Genomic DNA, 12,726 nt, shown 5'->3' on the forward strand with positions numbered 1-12,726 from the left:
ACCTACTTGAAGCCTGCATTCCACTCACTTCTTGGGGCGCCCCGGCCTACGTCAGATCACTGCTTCTCCCCCGCCTCTCCTCTGCGAGGCCCCGGCGCTTCAGCTACATCAGAGGCAAGCTCCGGTAGCCTCATGCGGAACTAACAGCACCTAGGGGGTAAGATCTGCAGGCCCCAAGCGGGCCCCAAGCACTCAGCAACAACATCTGCTTCGTCAGCCTTGGGGGAGCTGGGCCCCATAAAACAGGCTGATCACTTTGGTCCCCCTGCGGTGGAGAAGGGGGGACCAATCTCTGGCGGTGGCTCCTCCTCGGCCTTCGAACGCCACTGCAGCGTAGCCCAACCCCTTCAATGCCCCTTGGGGCTCTTAACCCAGTTTAAAGCAGGACGCTGAGGGAGATACTGGAAGAGAGTTCATCGCAGGGATGCCCTCCTCCGGCTCCGGACCACACAGGAGCCCATCTCAGTAACCTGGGGCGCCCTGGCCCGTGGCCTCATTGGCCTCCCCCTCCACCCTTGATGCAATATTTGGCCAGCCGGCCTCTTCAACGGCAGTGGGGGGAACCTGCCAGTCCTTGGGGCTAGGCCCCCACAGGCCTCACACAACATTTTGGAGAAGTTTTGAAACAACAGCGGATCGAAGCCAGAGCATATGCTAGGCCCCTCGGCAACCTAAAAAAGGGGGCTGATCTGTCCTCGCTAGCCCTTCGCCCTTGCCTTGGTGTCCACAAAGCTCCCCCATTTGACCTTACAGCTGCAATTATGTCTAAGCAGCCTAAGCTTACTAAACATTTGGATATTCCCATTGTTAGTCCATATATGGAATTAAAGGCACAATAACCATATACTCAATGACACGTCAGTCATGAGGTTCGATTTCCAAACAAATCTGTTTTTATTCAAAAGTATCTCAGTTGGCCGACTGGGTTTCAACGCTTCGCGACGTGCATTCCCAGACACAGTGAGATGCGAGAAAGAGCGAACAGCGCTCAAGCAGTCATATATATATATACATAATAAATCATCATTTGCTAATGCTATTCGACCCGCCCTTATACATGTCATGCAGGCTAGGGTTCGGTAATTGACAGTTATGACAAGTCTTCATTTAGTCTAAACATTAGTTATTCTAGCAAAGGCTGCAGAGACAGTTTTCTGTTATGAGGAACACGGGGCACTGGCATAGGGAGGAAATCTTGTTCTTAGCAGAGAGACATTCCATATAACGTTATCTGTTTGCTGCGGCTCATGAGCTAAGGGTCAGGCAGTTCTGAGGCAGAGTAAATACCATCCTTCATGAAGGAGTACCGCTAGTTGCATATAATTCATGTTTAACTGCCTTTTACAACAGCGTTTGTAAGACAAACCGGCACCTGGGCTACTGATTAGGCGCAGCTCTTGCACAGCTTCAAGGCCTCAGTGAGAGGGAAACAATGTATTTCTGCACGGCTCTACATTCCTGTCTACGTTAGCATTTCAGAGTTCAAGCTGTGGCCTTGCACCGTGTGTGGATCTGAAGCATAGAATATATTTGCAAAAGCGTTACAAAAAAGCAAATGGCCGGCATTTACAAAATTCAGGTTTCACAGTTTGCAATGTTTGTCACATGATGCGATTTGATTCTGGCCAACATACTATTCATATCACTAGGGCTATGTGATTAAATTTTCGATATAACAAACATTGCTTCCTCATTAGACCAGGTGTCACTTTCTGAACTACCCAGGTCGCTATCATCATCATCAGAAATATTGATTGACATAAATTCTTTAATTATTTCATTTTCATGTTTCAGACCATCATTTATCATACGAGGAGTAGGTTTCACAATGGTTGTACTAATTGTCTGTACACAATCATTTGTAATTATGGAGCAAATGGCTGGCAAGCATTGTATGCAACAACAGCAGAATATGAGGATACCGAATATCATACCCAGAATTGCAATTTGTTTCCATCCTCAGGACCGTAACAGTTCCCAGAACCATAAACCTATGTTTAGATTCCAGCCACCTGTGGGAACATGAATTTCAGAACTTCGGACAAATGTAATTTCTTAATTGCTTCAAATATTGTAGGGGAGGAGCACGCTGATCCCACTAATTTGCATACACCTCCACGGTCAGCCAAATTAATGTCAAGAACCATTCTATTCTGAAGTGCAATTAGCCTGATTTCTTTTTGTTCCAGTGTCATATTGTACAGTATGTCAGTGGTTCCATTTATTGTTTTCTCTAACACCCTGGACAGTTTTCTTATATTCCATGAGTTTATTGCCTGTCCCCAGAAAGGTATAAATGATTTTGCTATGTCCCCAAAAATTAGCCCAGCAGTATCATCTCGTCGTGGCCTAGATCTAGATATTCTTCCTATTTCAGAGGTTTTAGCGAGGAATACATCAGGTAAAAGTATCCCTAAATAACAGGTACCTTCCCAGTTTCTAGGTAACCATGGATAAGCTTGATCTCCACACACAAAATAGACAGAACCTCCTATATATAATGATTTCTCTTCGTGCTCAAGTACATCAGGATTCATGCATCTAGTAAATGTTCCCACTGGGTGGGAACCTTTTTTCCGTAAGCAAAATGGAACAGAATGTAGACTATTATTAATAGTATAGGAGGGGGGCATGGCATCCTTATTTCCAACCAGAGCCATTTTGAAAGTAATTAGGGACTGGTAAGGCCTAGAGAGTCCATCTATGGCACTGGTTGATGCAGTGTTCGTTTTGCTCCTATTTGTAAACACTGAACAACCCAGCGGTGTTAATACCAATCTTTCGAATTAATTTATGTTTGTTCCATCAAAGCTTCCAGTGACACGATCATTCCATCTTCCAAAAAATAGAGCTTTAATGATGCACAACAGGCAGTACTAAAGGGTAGAGGATGTATGTACCAACCCATTCGTCTTTCTTCGTGCTGGGGTCAATGCGAACATACCCAGCAATTGGATCTATTCAAGATAGCATGAGTCATATTCATAATCAGTAATAGAGTATTGTTATCATAACCTTTTCTGTGTTTCATATCTCGTGATGGAAGAGTGTAAGAAAGCACATGAGCTGGGGTACTCATAGTGGGAGCATTGACAGTTGGCAATCGAGTGTTCATGGGATACATAGTTTCCAAGTACCAAAACATTGGGATCAATGTAAATACAATACAGATAGATATGATGATCAGGAGAGGTTAGTCTTTGTAGACCAAGTCTTTCTTGGGGCAGATTTAATGTCAGTGTCTATATGTCCATCAATGGCAACATCAGTGCAGGCGGCAGCAGGAGCGAATACAGGCATCATTTATGAAGCTTATTTCAAAAAGGTTTTCTCAGTGTCCGTCGAAAAAGTTCTCCAAAGCAACACACGTTGTCAACAAAGTTCAAACAAGTTCAGTTCAGCCTGCTTAAGATGGCAGCAAGCTGGTGTTTACCTCAACAGCTCCAAAAAAGGCAGGAGCAAGTATCAATAACAATTTTTCATAGTGTCGGTACCTTTTGTCCACGCTTGTTCACGCTAGGTTGCAAAAGCCTTCACTTTCAATGATAGCACCGGGAAACCGCGTGTCAGAGCTCTCATCCGATACAGCTCATACACTCCCTTTCCCTAGGCCTCCATTCCCAGCTCTGTCCGTGAGCTAGAAACAAAGGCGAAACAAAAGCTGCTGATTACTTCTGATTTTGTGAACGCAGATTGTACCTTACAGCTCCAGGTACAGTGTGATTGAAGAACAATGCACTATCGTTGTTTGCAGCAGATGTAAAATCAGTGCCAATCGGTGATGCAGTTCGTGATGATGAGGCAGCAGTCAAACAATGTTGAGGTAACACTGATGTTTCAATTTTCGTTGCAATCTCCCCAGGCCCCTTCTCGGGTTCAGGAATGAATTCTGGCTGAAATTAGGCGATGTATTTGTGATCAATCACAGCTGTCTTACTTTCGACGTCAGGACTAGCGATCTCTTTCTCATGTGGTAAAGGAAATGGGATTATTTTCATTTGTGTTGCTTGGATCCAATGCTTTCGACCATTCACTCAGACTGCAGTCTACGTGGCCAGTAGCACCTGGTATGGTCCCTTCCAGAACGGTGCAAGCAAAGATTTTCTTTCAAAGTTTTTCAGAAGGGCCCAGTCTCCCGGTTACAGACAATGTCCTGGGCCCGTATATCTGACAAGAAGAGCCTCCTGGACCTGCTGATGAATCAAACGCAAGTTTTGAGTCAACTGTCTACAATAGTCAGTGAGCAAAGAGCATTCAACATCCTTCAATCTCTTTGGACGTGGCACATTTCAGACATTGGCTGGTCTCCCCATGATTATTTCATATGGGGAGAGACCAGTCCTTGCCTGCACAGACGTGCACATACACAGTAAAGCTAGTGGTAATGCATTGGGCCATTTCAAATTGCTTTCGGCGCATATCTTGGCCAGCTTATTTTTCAAGATACCGTTTTGGTATTCTACCAAACCGGCACTCATCGGGTGTCTAGCTGAATGGAATCATTTATCGATTCGGAGGCCTGCACAAATCTGTAATATCAGGGCCACTATAAAATGCGGACCATTGTCTGACCATATGACACAGAGTAACCCAAACCCGGGAAAGTACTCTTTTAACATGGATTTCGATGTTGGCATGGCTGAACAATCTTTCAGGGGATAGGCCTCCACCCATTTGCTAAATGCACAGACCACTACGAGGACATATTTATAGTTTTGGCATCTTTCCATTTCTATGAAGTCAAAATGGATGACCTCAAAGGGCATAGAGGGAGGACCAAAACTTCCTGCTGGTGTCACTGTTCCTTTCCCAATGTTATGTTGTAAACAAGTCATGCAATTCTGAACCAATCTCTCGGCAGTTTTCTTAATGTTGGTATTGTACCATACAGAATCAAGGTGCTGAGACATCTTTTTCGTGCATATATGTGTTGGACTATGGGCCATGGTAACCATTGCCATAACATATGCATTTGGCAACATCCATCTATTATTTTCTTTGTCCACCCAACAACCCTCGGGATCTAATTCTGCTGGACCCCCGGACCATTGTTTTATTTAATCTGGAGTGGCTTCTGCTTGTATCTCTTTAACTGTCTCAATTCCATCTGTATCATGCAGGACACTCTCTCTGCTGTTTTGACATACATTTTGTGTGCAAATCAGTGTCAGTTGCGATTCGGTCTGCAAATGAGTTTCCTTTTCCTACATTACATGTTATTTTTTTTATGTGCGTCGCATTTCATTATTGCTAACCTCTTAGGAAGCGCAAGTGCTGACAACTGTCTCACTATCAAAGTGCCATGTTGAATCTTAGTTCCATGTGACGTCAGGAAGTCCCTTTCAGCCCATAATCGGCCAAAATTGAGGACCACCCCAAAAGCATATTGGCTGTCAGTGTATATGTTCACACTAAGGTTTTCAGAAATTTCACATGCTCTGGCTAACACTATTATTTCTGCAGCTTGTGCTGAGTTATATGGGATTCTTTTGCTCTCTAGAATAGTTTTCAGTGTAGTAATGGCATAAGCAGCAGTTAATGTGCCATTCGGTAATTTAAAACAAGAGCCATCAAAAAACAGTTCTCCATCTGGCTCTTTCAGGTAAGTATCAGTTAAATCGATTCTTCCTTTTGTCTCTTGTTCAGTAATAATTAAGCAATCATGTGATAATTGTTTCTCACTCCCTTTTTCACTGGGAGGGAGCAATAACTCGGCCGGATTTAAAGCGCAACATCTCTTAATTTGAATATGTGGTGCAAATAGGATGATTTCATACCTTGTTAGTTGGGCGGATGTGAAATGTTGTGTTTGCGTTCTATTTAGAAGACCGTCTACTGAATGGGGTACCATCATGGTTCAAAAGTGACCTAAAACCATCCCCACGGTTTGTTTTAATGACGCTGCAGCTGCAGCAACAGCTCACAAGCAACGTGGCAAAGCATATGCAACAGGTTCCAATGTGGAAGAAAAATAACCGCATGGTCTATTTCTGCCCCCGTGTTCATGAGTCAAGACAGCCAAAGCACATCCATCATTTTCATGTACAAATAACATAAAACACTTCTCATAATTTGGCGTGCCCAAAACTGGAGCTGAGCATAGCGCAGCTCTGAGCAGGTCAAAAGCTTTTTGACACTCCATGTTCCATGGCAAAGGTAAGGTAACATCCTTCCTTGTCAATGCCACTATGGGTTTCACAATCCTAGAGAAATTAGCAATCCACTGCCTACAATATGAAACTATGCCAATTAAAGCCCCGACTTCCTTCTGCGTGTTTAGAATAGGCATATCAAAGATGCTTTATATGCGTTCTGGTGTCAATCTTCTTCCCGCTTTCGATAGGAGGTAGCCCAAATAGGCCCCCTCCTTTCGACAATACTGGTATTTCTTTAATGATGCCTTGTGTCCATTTGCCGCTAAATGTGTCAACAAAGTGACAGTGCTTTCTTTACAAATGTCCTCTGAGTCTGCTACTATAAGCAGATCATCAATATAATGTAACAATATACACCCTGGCAGCAATTCAAGCATGTCCAGTTGTTCATTCAATGCACTACTATAAATACTTGGACTCTCAGTGTAGCCTTGTGGAATACGTGTGAATGTGAATGAACGTCCACCTAATGTAAAAGCAAACAAATATCTACTCTCTGGATGTACGGGAATACTAAAGAACGTGTTCTTCAAGTCAATCACACTGACGTGTCATGCAGAAGCTGGAATCATAGTCAAAATCGTGGTTACATCGGGGACTAACGGGAATTGGGGATCAACTACTTTATTAACCGCACATAAATCAATTATAAAATGGTAAGGAATATCATTACCTCCTTTCATGGAAAATGGAAGAATCAGGCTATTGCAAACACTACCAGCAATTAAGTCTGACACAATATATTTCAACGCTCTTTCACCCTCACTCGAAATTTTGTATTACGGAATACGTGGTAATGTAATTCCGTCCTTCAAAAGCATTTTTACTGGTTCTACTTTCAAACATCCAACATCATTATCGTTCACTGCCCATATACAAGCCAGCACTTCACTCAATTCACTCGGTAATGGCATGGATACAAATTGCGATACAGGAGTTTGTTGTGGTGAAATCGTCAAGTACACTCCATCAGGAGAACAATAAATCACCGCATTCAATTTCTTCAATAGATTTAATCCCAACAAATTTTCACCGCAATTTGTTGTCAAAAGAAACGGCCAAGATTCAGTAAATGGACCTAGTGTGATTAGCACTGGTTGTGAAACTGGACTAATTACTGGCGTACCTGAGAACCCTACTGAGACATTTCAATGCCCTGAAAGTGGTATATTTGGAACCCGTTGATGGTTGATCAAACATTTTTGTGCACCTGTGTCCACTAGAAAAATGTGCTCCCTATTCCCAACCTTCATTTCTACGTAGGGCCCTTTCTGGTCAACGGGAATAGGCACTGGTTCCAACCCCTGTTTTAGGCTGTCCTAGGGGAACAGTACATCATCAGATGTAAAGTCTCCAGAGTAATATACATTGGAGGGATTATCAAAAACATTTCCACCATTCATGGTGTTCCGTTGTTGATTCTGATTAACCTGATTATCCTGAAATTGTGGCTTCTTCTGATTTCTATTCTGACCTGCTATTCCTGAATGACCTCTAAATGGTTTTCTCAAAATAGTCCCATTTCTATTCTGTAATTGCGGGCGCTGTGCTCGCCAATGGCCTTCTTGTCTACAATAGGCCCATTGATTTATACCTATTGGACCCCCTTGCATGTTGGATGATAATGCAAATTGGACTCTAGACGGTGCGTTCCCGCCACCTCTATTATTGTTGGCTACCTGTTGTAGTAACACTCTGATTTTCAAATCTCCTTTCTTCCTTATTTCCTTATCCTTTTCTGAAATTACTCGGTTCTCATAATATTGGGCCATATGTAATACTTTGCTTTGTGATTTTTCTTGCCATGCACTTTCAGATGTCATTATTTATGTTTGAATTTTCGGTAACAACCCTCGCACAAACTTATCAACAAATAAGCGCTTCCCAGGTTCGGTACTTAGATCTTGACCACTAAAATCAGCAAATACATCTTCAAACCGGTTAAAAAAATCTGTCGCTCCTTCTGATTTGCCTTGTAAGCAAGCAGTTAATTTATCCCAAACTATTCTCTTCTCAAGCACTAAAGATTTCAATTTGTCTACTATCTGTGAAGGCAAAGTTAAAATTACTTGCGGAGGCTACTCCCCAGCTTTTCTCTCACTATCAACTAATCAAAGTTTCCCATGTATCGCCTAACATCGGCTCATAATTTATACTTCTAATCTGCTTCCATATGTCAGCAGGAAGAATCACAGGGAACAATAAAGCCCTGCTGCGAAAGGGCTAGGTCTGCTGTTGCTGTTTTGCTGCCCTGAGACATGCTGGAAACACTTTCCTTTTCGTGCCAAACTTGGATAAATTGTATTTTGCATTGCGGACTACGGAGCGAACAAAACAGATGCTGCACCTTTAAAAGTGCTCCAAACGTGCATCAAACGCAGCCACTACAGCTGATTATAAAAGGAGTACTCAAGTGCCTTTGTGGCGTAAGCCCTGCTGCCAAAGGTCTAGGTCTGCTGTTGCCTGTTTGCTGTTTGGTGTGTGGGCGTACAGTGGATAAGTGGGCAGACAACTGGTCATTTGTGATCTGTTGTGGGCAGGAGTGAAGGAGTCAGCCGTCTTTCTTTTCTGCTGGTATCAAGAACTGCGCTGCTACACATTTTCTTGCGGATTGTTACTGCACAGCGTTCTGCAGACAAAACACGCCAGTAAATGAAAACGGTAGCAGGCGGGTGGGAGACTGTCGGGGTTCGGCCGCTTTGATCCCTCCCCTTTTTGCTTTATCAATTTATTTTTGCTATGGGCCACAGTAACTTTAATAGTCTGTAAAATTGTGACCATTTTGCAAATACCTCCTATTCCTTGGATCTCGTGCATGACCCAAATTGCGTGCTTTAAACTACCGAAATCGTGGCAGTCTCTGGTAGCTCTTGCACTGAGACGTTGATTGGATTTGAGTAAGGACTGGTACAAAGAAAGCTACCAAGGAAATGTCTTCCCGCTACAATTTAAGGAGCGGACCTCTCCCTGAGGACTTGGAAGTGCAACGTTGGGACGGCTCTTATATTGACCAAGGAGTCGCCCCACGGGCGACCCACCCGGTGCTTTCAAATTCCAATATAGGCAATGGGGACCGGCCCTAGTGACTGCACAAGTCCATCAAGATATTGTTGCACAAACAGCTCTTATGGTCGAGAGTCCTGCTTACAAATCAGTTATCCCACTTTCCAAAGGTGCACATGATTTTACTCTGTCTGCGACCAACATAAAAGGGACAATTGATACATTCTTCCATAGGTGTCGTCACAAGAGCATGAGTGCACTGCAAGGAAATACTCAATGATCGCAGATACATGACTCAAATATCATTGCTGAGAATAAGCAATCTCACCGGCAGGGTTTCGGTTTGGATCTCTCACATACATCTAATGACTCTCCTACCCTGACACAAAATCCCTTATATCAAGGGCATCTTCTTAATTCAACAGAGGAGTCCAGGAGGGAATCTATGGCTCCTGTGGAATCTAACTTGAATCTCTCCACGAATACAAATAATATTGACCATCAAAGTCCTAATAAGTTTCAGAGAGAAGGTGACATAACTCTTCCTGCTCTGAATTTTGTTCTTAACTCTCTTGTTAAGGTGTTTGAGCTAATGAAAGGAGATGTGCACATACATACTGGGATACTTATGAAAATGTCGAAGGACATTGAGCAGTTCAATTTCTCGGTGGTGGGACTGAGCAATGAGATTAATTGTGCGGTGGTCCCTACTTTAAAGAAGTTGGATGAAGGTTCTTTAAAACAAAGTAGTGACTTGAATGTTATCAATGAGACCCTGAGTACATTGTTGAAGGAAGACAAAGAGACCAAGAAGTTATTAGCGCAGCTCATACAGCATCAGATATTAGACCAAATCAAGGAGCCAGATTTGGGCTCGACAAATGAAATGCCCTTGTCTGCAATAGTTGACATAGCTGACGACACTCCACTCTCGGAGTCAGTTATGGAGGAGTTTTGTTGCCTGGCACAGGTTGCTGAATCCGTAATTGCCCAACCCACAACATCCCCTGAGGAGTTAATTGAAACACCTAAGCAGGAAATCACAGACAATTCAACACCTTGGAGAGAAAGTTCACAGCAGTCTTTTAAGAGGCAGAGAAGGGCAAGACGCAGGAAACAAGGCTCTACCTTGCCGGAATCTAACTCAGTGGGACCACAGATGAAGAAGTCCAAAGATATGAAGGGAAAGAAAGTAAAAAATCAAAAGTCAACAACTTCGTAAAGGGCTTGGAGGTCAGCTAAAACTATCTGAGGGAACTGCTGGTGCTCAGACAGAGGAGCAACAAGCTGTCCTTTCCAACCCGGCTGCTCTGGCTGTAGGTGTTCCTAAGAAAAATGGAAAGAAAAAAATGTGTTTGACGCCGGATGAAGATACTGGCCATCATTAGGACCCTGGCGCTAAGTGTTTAACAGCGCTGTAAAAGGCTGCGGCGCCGTTAAACACTTAGCGCCTTACTACGAGGTCCCTTTGCGGCACCCGACCTGAACGGCTGGTCTAGACCAGCCGTTAAAGTAGGGACCCGCAAAGGGACTCTCGAGGTAAGTACGATACCGCAATTTGCGGTACTGTACTTACCGCCTTCCCCAGTCCCATTGAGCCCTATGAGGCAAAAATGGGAATGGGGAAAAGCCAATGTTCATTGGGGAATTACCGCCCCGCCAACCTTGGAATGGGGTGGTAATTCCCCATTGAACATTGGCGGACTCGTTACGATACCGGAACCAACCATGGTGCTAATAGCGCCATGGTTTAGCGCCAGTATCGTAATGAGGGCCACTGTCCCGAAAGTAACCATAGGTATTCAGACTGATGTTGGATGGGGCAAAGAATCGAATCATGAACCTCTGCATCTACAAAAAGATTCGAGATCAGCAACAACAGAGAAATTGCTTAAATGGGTTCTGATTCTTCTACCTCGGCACAAAACAGTTACAAAAGCAATTTCGACCAAAAATTTTGGCTTAAAAATAGCTCCTTTATTTAACATGTCTAAGAAAAAATTGCCACCGACATTAGGTACACCTATTGTTCATTCGGAATCCCAGAAGGACATAAATGAGAAATCATTGCATGTTGCATCTGAACACCGCAAGCAACTTGTCACAAACCATGAAGAAATCCAAAAGGCTAGTTCAACAACGATGGATTGTCAGGGAAATTGGTCCTTGGTGGGGGATCGGAGTACAATAAACAGGGGGAGCAGTCAAGAGTTTCTCGCTCCCTACGCAATCCCCAGACTGGTTCACATGTGATGCCAGTTGGCAAGCTAAAAAACCACTGAACAGAGGGGCTTTACTCTTAATGTTTAAAAAGATTCCAGATCTTTACTTGTTTTCTACTAAGGATATTGAGTATGTTTTATTTCCAGAGTCTAGTATGACAAGCCTGGCAGAAGCAGGATTTGCGTCCCAGATGGGCGCTAAGGCTGTACTAAATGCCGCTGACAAACTGCGTCTTCTAGGTTTAGAAGTGCTGGAAACTAGGCCAGCCATTGAAGTTGGTGTCGTGGGTACGGGTGACAAGTTTGGAGTCCCTCTCAAACATGGGCCCGAGCAAAACAAGTGGCATAAGAATTCAGAGGTGGCATGGAAGGGGCTGCTGATTCATTGCTATGGCCATTGTTACCCGAGATAATCATGCAAGTGTGTCAGAAAATGGGAGTAGGTCAGAGCTCTCTTTAGTTGTGAGACTATAAAAATTATCAGTTGGAATACGCGAGGTTCCAGTTCATTCAGGAATAACTAGATGAGATCGCTGCTATTTGGGGGAGGTGAATTGATATTATTGTAAGAGACCTGGTTAGTGAACATACCTGAAATAGAAGGTTTCAATTTAACAATTCAACCAGCATTGTCGAAAGCCAGAGGTAGACATAGGGGAGGTCTTAATAGCTTTTAGACAGATTCTATTTGGTAAGATAACAATTCTTCATCGTAAACAAGAAAGCATCCTTGTAGTGAAGGCGGTCACACCCCCAGGCAGCAATCTTCTCACGGTAATAGTTATAAATTTGTACTGGAACCCCGCTCAGGAAAAATTGTTGGAATTTCTAAACTCAATCTCATTTATTCTGACTGATATTAAGTTAGTCTACCCTGACACTCTTGTGGTGGTGGGAGGGGATCTAAACTCACAATGTGTTTGAATCAGCAACTCTAGTCCGAATGAAGGTAAGAAAGAGATAACAGCAAATGGAAGAAGATGGTTGAGTTTTTTTGATGATTGGGATCTCAAGATCTTGAACGGATCAATAGAGGGGGATCTTCCACCTGCTACCACATGGTGTCGGGGATCCATAGAATCAACATTAGATTATATCTTCTTATCCAGGAACATATTTGAAAAGTGTGCTTATTTCTCAGTAAAAGAAGGTGGCTCGATTGACCATAAGCGCCTAGAAGCTCTTATAACTTCGAACTTTAACAAGACAGTGGCCTTATGGCAAAACTCGGTCACTGTAAATTCTCATAAAAATAGGCTAGTCAAATACCGCAGAGACAGTGATCGTCTTAATGATGGGTTGGGCCAACTTTGGGATACAATGTCATTGTATGATTTGGAAAACAA

The sequence above is a fragment of the Ambystoma mexicanum genome, chromosome 14 (genome assembly GCF_040938575.1).
Source record: "Ambystoma mexicanum isolate Mex_15411 chromosome 14, UKY_AmexF1_1, whole genome shotgun sequence".
Taxonomy (NCBI): Eukaryota; Metazoa; Chordata; class Amphibia; order Caudata; family Ambystomatidae; genus Ambystoma; species Ambystoma mexicanum.